The sequence below is a fragment of the Oratosquilla oratoria genome, chromosome 23 (genome assembly GCF_046742065.1).
Source record: "Oratosquilla oratoria isolate Oo_2021 chromosome 23, ASM4674206v1, whole genome shotgun sequence".
Lineage (NCBI taxonomy): Eukaryota > Metazoa > Arthropoda > Malacostraca > Stomatopoda > Squillidae > Oratosquilla > Oratosquilla oratoria.
The window spans coordinates 29,554,849-29,566,354 of NC_134799.1; positions in this window are offsets into that span (position 1 = coordinate 29,554,849).

The following is an 11,506-nucleotide window of genomic DNA, read 5'->3' on the forward strand; positions in this document are numbered from 1 at the left end:
GAGGAGGGAAGGAGGCTTCTGATTGAGCCCTTGTATCCCAGCCCCCAATTGTATTATTATGATTTAGCACTAATGCCAAGAGTAGCAAAGTGGTAGCCTACAAATTGCCGACCACAGCATTCCGCTATCCGGCCTCTGGCTCCCGTGAGTGCACGTCATTAGTCTGCGCTCTGCGTTACTCCTAGTCGGAGTTGTCACATATTATTGTCAATTAAATAATAATGGTATTTTGAAATGTATCTAAGCGGTTTTATTTATCCACTTAGGAGTACACACTTACACACTTTCAACATTTTTGTTCTGGCAGATGTTTAATGATTTCATTCAGCAAAGGAGTGGACACTGGAAAAGATCCCCTCAGCTAAATAAAACCTTCAGACTTTAGCCGAAACTAAAATCTATAAGGTATGACACTGAGCTGAGGTGCTGTCAGCAGCAGATCTTTCGAAATTCGACCTCTACATGTATTCTTTTGTATTGGTCGACAGTTAGTGCCGTAAATTTGATATGACGAAAATACCACAGAAGTTCAAGCTCCCAGAACAGAATAAGGGGGATTGTCAATATAGTGACAGAGAGCAACGGGTCTCCATAAACCGTGTAAAATCCAAATTGGAGAGTGTTTCTAGTGGAGTTCTCCAAGGCTTGGTTTTAGGTCCTATATTATTCGTTATGTATATAAACGCCTAGGACAATGGGATTAGTAGTGATGTTAGTAAGTTTGCAGACGATACTAAAATAGGACGCCAAATTAGGTAAGGAAAAACACCGAGGTACTGCAGAATTTTTTTAACAATATATTCACACGGTCGGTGAAATGACAAAGAGATTTCATTAACTTAAAGTGCAGAGTACTAAACATAGGTTTACACAACTCAGAAAGCAAGTATGCTTTAGATAACACTTAAAAAAAAAAAAAGAGTGCTAGACTTGGGAGTTCTAGTGAGTCCTGACCTTAAATTCAGAAAACAGTGCCATAGTGCCAGGAATAAAGTTAATAGAGCATTAGGTTTCATCATTAGAATCGTTAAGAACAAAAGTGTAGAGGTAGTTATCAAACTCTATCTGGCGTTCGTTAGACCCATCCTTGACTATGTGGTACAGTTTTGGTCTCTATCCTATAGAAATGATACCAATTCATTCAAATCAGTACAGAAGAAAATTACCAGAATAATACATGGGCTCAGAAATTTACCTTACTAGAACTAGCTTAGGCACCTTAATGGTGTTCAAATGGATCAAGGACTTTAACAAGGGGGATGCAGACAAGGTCATTATATTAAGCCACCATGGCAAGACTCGCAGTAATTGATTTAAATTGGACAAATTTATATTTAAGAAGGAAACGGGCAAGAACTGGTCTACCAATAGTGGTCAACGAATGGAATAGACTTAGTAACCATGTAGTGAGTGCTGAAACTATTGGTTGTTTTAAGAAAAGATTAGACAACTTTATGGACATGGTAATGGACATGGAACTACCTAGTGTAGGCCTTATGGTTTCTTGCAAATTCCTTCATTTTTATGTTCATATAACTAAGGTGTTTGTCTAACTGATGTTTGTATCATCTGGCTGCGTTACATGTGATGCCCTTTTAGAAAGTTTGTTCCCTCTGTTGACTACATGACATAGGACCAACGATGGGAGCATCCGAATAATAGTCCTGTGAAAGGGACAAAGGATTACAAAGGATTACAAAGGCGGAGCATGCCGACAGGAGACCTTTTGGTCCATAACTAGGTCGGATGCGAAAAAATCATAATAATAATAAATTAATAAATCAAAACCATTATAATGTAAATAACAAATAGAATACATAAACAAATGCATAGGAATAGTTAAATAATAAACAAACAGGTAGATAGTAAATAATAATAAATTGACATACAACTAATAATAAATGAGAATCAAACAGACAAACTATAACAAAACAAAAACAAATAATATAAAATTAATGATAATCATTACAGGATCTTGCTTAGGTGTTTATTTAAATGATTCTTAAAGCTTCGAACTGAACTACATTGCACAACGTCGGTATGAATAATTTCTAGGCAGGTTATTTTTAAATCTCATCAGCATCCTAACATCTACCAGGACGTGCAGCCCTATGAGAATGGTATTCGGCCTCTGGAGAGCAAAGGTGGAGATATTCCATGTTTGGGCGTTCTTCAGGTTGCGTGATATATCTTAACGGTCTTCTAGAACTTCTGACGTTGAGATCTTGTAACACAAGGCTGCTTCTCCACTGGCCTTCCGCGGATAACATGACATGCCATCAGCATTTCTTACCGGTTCTGCGTGCCTCAGTGATCCTTTGATTCTGATATATCTACAAAACCTTCTGTAGTTGAAAGCTTCTGGTGTGATAATGTAATGTATATTTTTCTTTAATTTCTTTCCTTGTCTTTGTGGTTAACGCCAGCCAAATTTATAATCAGTGCCTGTCCTTCAACTGCATGAAACAATTTGTCGTTCACCAAAACAAAATTGAATAAACAAGTAAGTTAAAAAAAAATGATAATAAATTCAGGAGTCAGGTATAGGAGACGGAGGAGGGGAATTAATGGGAAAAAAATCATGGTATGAATAGTCGCAGAAACGAAAGAAAAAGGATAGAAAAAGGGATAAAATAAGGAGAGAGAATAATGGAAACGAAGAAAAATGTAGGAGGTAGAAGTCGCAAAAGGGAGGTGGAAGAACAAGAAAAAGAGAAGAAGGTGGAAGAGGAGGAGGAGGAGGAGGGGGAGGAGGTGGAAGAGTAGAAAAAGAAAAATAAGGTGAAAAAGAAAGACAAAGGGAAGGTGAACAACATAGAAAAAAATAAAGAGTGGAGAAAAAGTAATCGAAAAGCGGAGGACACAAAGAAAGAAAAGAAGAGAGTAAGGAAGAAGAAAAGTAAAAGATGCAAGAGAAAGGAGAGAAAGAACTATGAAAAAGACGAATAGACAAAGAAGAAGAAGATAAGGATGAAGAGAAGAAAGAGGGGAAGAAGGAGGAGAAGAAAGAAAATGTGGAGAAAAAAGAGGAGAAAAAGAGAGAGGCAGAGGAGGAAAGCATGAAGATTAGGAAGAGAGGGCCAATGATGAGGAGTATGCACGAAAAAAAAACAGACATGAAAGAGAAAGATAGGAGAAAAAAGGTAGAGAGAGAGAGAGAGAGAGAGAGAGAGAGAGAGAGAGAGAGAGAGAGAGAGAGAGAGAGAGAGAGAGAGAGAGAGAGAGAGAGAGAGAGAGAGAGAGAGAGGGATAGAGAGAGAGAGAGAGAGAGAGAGAGAGAGAGAGAGAGAGAGAGAGAGAGAGAGAGAGAGAGAGAGAGAGAGAGAGAGAGAGAGAGAGAGAGAGAGAGAGAGAGAGAGAGAGAGAGAGAGAGAGAGAGAGAGAGAGAGAGAGAGAGAGAGAGAGAGAGAGAGGATCTGAGAAATTAACGAAAACGAAGAGCAAAGAGACAGATGGGAAGACCGAAATGGAAGAAGAAAAGAAAGGAAGCAAAACAATGGAACAACGTTAGGGAATCTGTCAAACAGAAGACTTCAGAGGAAGGCCAGAGCAACAAGAAAAGTGCTGAAAACAGAAGAAGCGACGACCAGCAGAAAAGATAAGCCTTTGGTATATGTATGTATATGCATATATATATATATATATATGTATATATATATATATATATATGTATATACATATATATATATATATGTATATACGTGGAGTTAAAAACGACAGCATTGTTGTAGTTGTTCAGTCTTTTCTTTGTATTCTCGATTTTCCTGATAAGAGATTTTCCATTGACTGGGTGGATTGAAACTAGGTCTCTATATTCTTCCATTTGTTCTTATTTGATATCAACGTTTCGTCTTAAACAAGACATTATCAAGATATAACTGAAATAACAAAAATTACATGGTAACAGTAAAGGTACTAGACAATAACAAGATATAACTGAAATAACAAAAATTACATGGTGACAATAAAGGTACTAGACAATATCAAGACACAACTGAAATAACAAAAATTACATGGTAACAGTAATAATAAAGGTGACAGAGCTGGGGATGACAGAAGTATATATACCTAAGATCAGGTCAGACCAAGGGGGGGGGGAGGAACAGACAATAAGGACCTCAGAGGTCAAGGGTAAGGGGGGGTTGGGGGGGGAGGGTTAGGCGGGTGCGGTCACCGAGGGTGGGGGAGGAGGTGGAGGGAGAGAGAGAGAAGGGGTAGAGGGAGAGGGGGGATTTTTATTTCTAAATAAAGGAATAGAGGAGATTACATTGCATTGAATGTTAATGACCGGATTTTTGTCCTTAATGTGAAAGGCTTCGAGTAGTTGTAGTCTCCTAGGGTCATTGCTTGATCCAATAATTTTGGTGTTGTTGATCAAATCATCTCTCCTGAGTGCAGCGTTATGGGAACTCCTATGATGTTCTTTGATTGCCCCCTCTTGTAGGTGGAAAGTTAGGCGACGGCTGACTTTACATCTAGTAAAAACAAATTAAGAATGGGAGAGGAAATTACAATTTCCTGTAGAACATTTATATTCATATACTACATTAGTTTTAGATGTGAAGTCCGATCGCTTAGACAAATTGTTTGTCATGATCAGGGAGGAAGTTTTTGGGTTTTTATAATATATGAGAACTCTGATTTTGTTGTTCTCATTTGTAGGAAGGCAATTTTTATAAATGATGTCCCTGATGACTTTTTCATCTTCTTATAATTACTAGTGAAGGTGTTTCTGTAGTAAATGTTAATGGAGTTATGATTTTGTGTTTTTTTAATTGTGAAATGGGATTCAAGCATTTTGGAGGTAACAGAATCAAAGTCAGTGTTAGAATACCCATTATTTGTGAGCATCTGTCTCAGGTGTTGGAGTTTACTGTGTAAAGCTTGCCATGAGGAACATACTGAAATGGCTCTTTTTATATATGCTCTAATGACACCTTTTTTGTAGTTGTCTGTGCACTCGCTCTTACCATTCATGCACTTATCCAAGTTGGTGGGTTTTCTATATACACTAGTAATGAAGTTGTCGGAAGTAGAATCGACCAGCACATCCAGGAAGGGGAGTAGACCATTGCTGTTCATTTCAGTGGAAAAAGTTAAGCCTGAAATTTCCTGAAGTCGGCACCGTATATTTTCTAACAATTCAACAGAATGGGTGCTGACAAAGATGTCATCTACATATCTACAGTAAATATGTGGTTTTAACTCTCCGTCCTGGAAGGCTGATCTTTCTACCGCAGACATGAAGGCTTCAGCGAAGAGGACACCTAACGGTGATCCCATCGCTACCCCATCTTGCTGCACGTAAAGGTTTCCCTCTGGGCACCTGAATGGAACTTCTGTGGTGCAGGTGACCAGTAATTCTTTTAAAGTGGACTCAGGGATACGGGGGGGTGGGATGTCATCATTATGATACACATATTCAAGGATGATATTGATTGTTCTTAATATAGGAATTTCAGTGAAAAGATTTTTAGCATCTAATGATGCCAGGATTCCGACAGGTTTATTAACCCGTAGGATGTCAACAAAGTCTTCAGTAGAGCGGAGGGAGTATGTTCTAGGAATGTAAGGGGAGATGATATCATGTAGCCGTTTGGCAACATGGTAAGAAGGGGTGGGGATTTGGGAAATGATAGGCCTAAGTGGGTTTCCTTCCTTGTGAGTTTTAACGTTCCCGTAGAAGTAACCGGGTTGAAAATCGCCGATTACCTTAGCTAATTTGGGTCCTCCTGTTTCTGCATATATGTATATACATACATATATATATATATATATATATATATATATATATATATATATATATATATCAAAAGGATATTAGGAAATATAATGGAATGAAGTAAAAAAAAAAAAGTGGAACAAATGCTTAGTAGATGGCAGGGATGAACAAGAGTGACAAAAAGGTTCGAGAGGATAAAATTAAATGAGAAAAGAAAATCCGATAGAAATTAGTCAGTGACGAAATATTACAATCTGCATTCCCAGATATTGCTTAGGAGGTTCAGATGGCTAAGCACCAAAGACTTTAAAGTCTGACAATCGGTTATTTTGCTTGCTTATTTGCCTTTTTGTGTTTATTTATTTATCTATCTTTTTCCTGCGCCCGACCCTGTTTCGGGCTAGATTTTCTTCTATTTGCTTGTATTGCCATCATAATTCATTATAGATAATAGGAAGAAAGTATTACAACTGGTAATAACCAGTGTTTCTTGGGTAGTAGAAAGAAGGAACAGTAAAAGTTGAATATGACAAATCTTTTTTCATGAGATCATTCTCCAATGAAACAGTGTTTATAACCTTTGTACTCAATACCCAATACAGGTTCATAGGAAGACAGTTACGAAGTGATACATAAAATATAAAACGTCAAAGAGCTTGAAAAAAACATGGAATAAGGGAAAACACTATGAAACAAAGAAACATGAAAAACCAAAAGAAAAAGAATATAGAGAAGGGATGAGGGTAAGAAATTGTAGAGGTATTAATCAACGGGGGTCTTTTCTCTAAACCGCCAAAACAAACCGCCTGACCCCAGCTAGCACAAAGTCGTTATAGTGGTTTATTTGCGGCCGAGAGAAGAGAGAAAATAAGGAAAATGAGGAAAATGGTCAATGTGGCTGCGGACGATGATTGGGTCTGAAGCCAAAGAACTGCCAAAGGCTTGTTTAGCTTCTCCGTAATTAATGGTGGTCTTTGACCTTCAAGTTAGAGTTGACGCAGAGGGAAAGTATAGATGTAGTGGATATCTTCAATTTCAGTTGATAATAAATCTTGTGTTTATATGTTCAGTATTGGTTCTCTTCATCCCATTCCATATCAGTACTTTAGGGACTGTAGTGCTAGTGACACCTCTACGGACCCAAGTCACGAAGCATTCTATTATGACTAGAGACTCATCTCCACTAAAAGAGGGGTGCTGATAATTTTTACCTACTTGTTGCACTGAAGATGTAATATACGAAAGCGCTCTTCTTATAACTCCTTTCTCCTATACCAACTCATAAGATTCCACTTATTTAGCGCAATATTGTCTCCAAGAATAACGTCACCAAGAGGAACACCATGGCTGGAACGGGATTTTTCCATAAATCCCTTATAGAGTATATATTGTATTGTTGGCGTGGGTAGTTGTGTACAATGTAGTCTACCATAATCTGCTGAATAGTATGGAGTGAAGTGCTACATCCTGGACAAATATCCGCGATGCGTTTATCAACCCGCCTCTGGTAATCTAGAAGGGCTGGATGTTGGCCACACCGTAGCCTGGGGGAGAGAGAATTCAGAGAGATGAATGTCACAAGGATGAGTCTTTACCACCCTGGAATGTGGGACCAATCCCTGTCTCCAAGAATAGAAACGCTGGTTATCAGCAGTGAAATGCAATGAAAACGCAGATTATCTAACTTCTTCCTTAGGCCTTTCATTGTCAGAGTGGCACAAATGGTTTTTTTTTTTTTTTTTTTTTTTTTTTTTTTTTTTTTTTTTTTAAGCAACTGGAAACCTCGGTGGTGAAATACATCACGTTGGAAGACAACATAGAAGAAAATGTCATTTTCAAGTTTTCAGAACAGGAAGGGATGTCGCTTCTCCTTCATGCCCGAATTGGAAAAGGCTGGAAATTAATCTTGATGGACACACAAATCACTTAAAAACAACTACATAGCAAACTATAGAACCCGCTACTAAAGAACCATTCCCCAGACAACACCATAAATCCTCATTGACACGGGGCAAGTTGAAAAGCAAGTCAAGTACGCTTGACAAATATTGGGCAACCTGCCCAATTTTCTTTGTCAAGCAAATGTTTACACACGGCAAGTAACTTGTATCAAGTAACTTGCTCGCTTGATTTACCTCTTAACTTTCTTCATATAAATGAAGCTTTGAATAAAAAGAAAGGTTATGACAGACACTTTTGTTCGGTATCAAAATCCTCTCCAGAATGTTATGAAACAGAATTCCATAGATACGGGGTGCACGAAGAAGCAAAGAGGTAAAGACTTTCCACACGAGATTTGCGTGGCTTCCGGAGGATTCTTAGGCCAGAGGTTCTTCGTGGACGCAGAGGGTAACATTAGAACCAGATACTCTTGTTAATACCATCGCCACTATTACCTCTGTTTTGTTGTATAATTTTCATCTCTCCACTTCCACTACCACCATCACCACCACCACGTACGGCGGCGACGTGAAATTGTCCATAAAGATAGAAACGCCCGTAAATTACAGGCCATAACAAGCAGCCATCACATCCACCAATGTTGCCACCACCACTACCGTCACCATCACCACCACGTCCAGCTCCAACAACAACACCGACAACAACAACAACAATGACGATGACGATGACAACAATAACAATGATAAGCATAACAATAACATCAACACCAACAAGAGTAACAATAACACGGCAACAACAGTGACACTACCACAACACTAAACATTCAGATAAATAAGAGTGCCGTCACGTGCGTCATCTGAGGTGATGTTCACTAGCTCCAATGTCTTTAAAGCTACGACGGATATCAAATATACAAATGAATAGATATAAATTGAGTAAATAAATAAATAGATAAGTAAGTCAATAGACACATAGATGAATAAATAAATAAATAGATAAATAATCTAAAAAATGGAAAACTAAATAGATGAATAAATAAATAAAAAATTAATAAAGTATATAGATAACCAAATAAATAGATGATAAGTAAATAAAAAATACACAAACAAATACATAAATAAATAAATTAGAAAATAAATAGAAAATGAGATAAAATAACTAGATAAAATCACAAAGAACGACGACCAACATCAAAGTCAGTACCACTATCAACAGGAACAATAAAAGTACTAATGTGAGCACCACTCACTATCATCATAGTCACTATCACTATAACCACTCCTAGCGTGGCAACCACCACAAGCGCCACCACTAAAAGCAAGAGCCTGTTCAAACAAATTCCACTATTATGTATCCCTACAAAAAGGTTGAATATACCGGAGCCTGAAGTCGAATCAATGCTTTCGCCACAAGGAAATAGAATTTAAATATACATCCACCTTTAATCTTTTTCATCATTTTTTTTTCATTTTTTTTTTTTTTTTAATCTTTGGCCTACTTTTTAATTACTTTTCTGTTACGAAGGAAACCTGAATCTTCTGCCAGCGGTTTTAGAAAGATTTTTTTTTTCTCTCTCTCTTTCCGTAAGTATCCAATTATTTTCATTTTATTTTTTTTTCCCGGGAAAGTGTTTGAAATTATAATTGGAATAAGCCGAGTGATGCCGAAATACATTTTCAATATCATAAATATCCAATATTTTTTTTCAATATATATATCTTTTATTCAATTTCGATAGAATCATGATTGCTTGGCTATTTTTCAATTCCTATTCCATTATGTGAGTTAATATCGTTGATGGGATATGGGAATTATTGACAGAAATGTTTGTTGCGGTCTGCATATATATTGATATGTGCAGATTTATGCATGTGGGCGTCTATGTATGCAAATGGAGGGTCGCCTCAGCAGTCAAAATTTTGGAAATTATGAGAATTTATATTGACTGCAAGGGAGCAACAGGTAGAGACTGAAGGGACAATGCAGGGAGGAACACAAGTATGGTGATAATAAGGAGAGGAGAAAAAGTGACCAAAAATTCGAAAAAAAAAGGAAAGGAGCTGGCCACACTAAGGAAATGAAGGATAAATGCTGATAGAAACGAGTAAAAAATAGAAAAAAATAAAATAAATAAAAATAAAATAATAATAATATAAAATAAATAAAAATAAATAATAATAATAATAATAATAATAATAAAAACAACAATAACAATAATAATAATATAATAATAAATAATAATAATAATAATAATAATAATAATAATAATAATAATAATAATAATAATAATAATAATAATAATAATAATAATAATAATAATAATAATAATAATAATAATAATAATAATAATAATAACAATAATAATAATAATAATAATATAATAATAATAATAATAATAATTATAATAATAATAATATGATAATAATAATAATAATAATAATATACATAATAATAATAATAAAAATCAAAATAATAAAAATAATAATAATAATAATAATAATAATAATAATAATATAATAATAATAATAATAATAATAAATAATAATAATATAATAATAATAATAATAATAATAATAATAATAATAATAATAATAATAATATAATAATAATAATAATAATAATAATAATAATAAATATAATAATAATAATAAAAATAATAGAAATAATAATGATGATGTGGATGATGATGATGATGATGAAGATGAGGAATGATGGATGATGATGATTGATGATGATGATGATCGATGATGATATGGTCTGATGATGATGATTGATAAGATGATGATTTGATGATGTGATAATGATAATTAAATAATTATAATAAAAATAAAAATTAAAGAATAATGTGTGATGCTAATAATAATAATAATAGTAATAATAAATAATAATAATAATAATAATAATAATAATAATGCGTAATGTGACGATATGTTAGGATAAAAAAAAAAAAAAAAAAAAATCTTATTTGCCGTGGATACTGAAAACGTAGATGACTTACGAGTACCAGCATCCAAATGACAAGATTGCAGAACAGGAATAAGTCGTAATAGAGGATGAATACGAAAGAAGAGGTGGAGACAAAGAGAAAAGGGGAAAAGAATATGTGTGTGGAAGCGAACTATGGGGTAGATGAAATTTGATAATGAAATTAAAGTTTCATAAAAAAAAAAAGATAAAAAAAAAAGCGGGGGAGAAGGAAACTGAGTGAGCAAGCGAGCGAACTGGAGAGATTGATTTCGTCGCTGATATCCAGCGTCTCTGTCCTACTGCTGAATAGATAAATGTGTAGAACTCGTACAAGAGATTTAAAAATCGTAACAGAAAAGAGAGAAGTCAAAAGTGATCAGCATTTCTCTTGGAGTAAAGATTAGCCACCAAACTTAAAAGAATGTGTGTGATTCTGGCACCAACTAAGAGAGCAAGGCTGCACACACATGCAAATAAGCATGCACACACACACACACACACACACACACACACACACACACACACACACACACACACACACACACACACACACACACACACACACACACACACACACACACACACTGTGGTTAGAGCTGGCCTGCCACTACGGAGGTCCGGGTTCGATCCTCTACCGGGCTGAAATAATCTATCAGTATCGCACCGCTGAGGGTGTTACTCAACTCTCGTGAGCGGGAGTTGGTGTGTGTGTGTGTGCAAGTCATAGCATTACCCATGAGATCGGACGCTACGAGCTCTGAGCTCTCTTCCAGGAGGCAAATATCTGTCGATCACGAGTCCAACACGTGATATCCGAAGACCAAGTGAATACACACACACACACACACACACACACACACACACACACACACACACACACACACACACATCACATCACAACACGCCACACACACA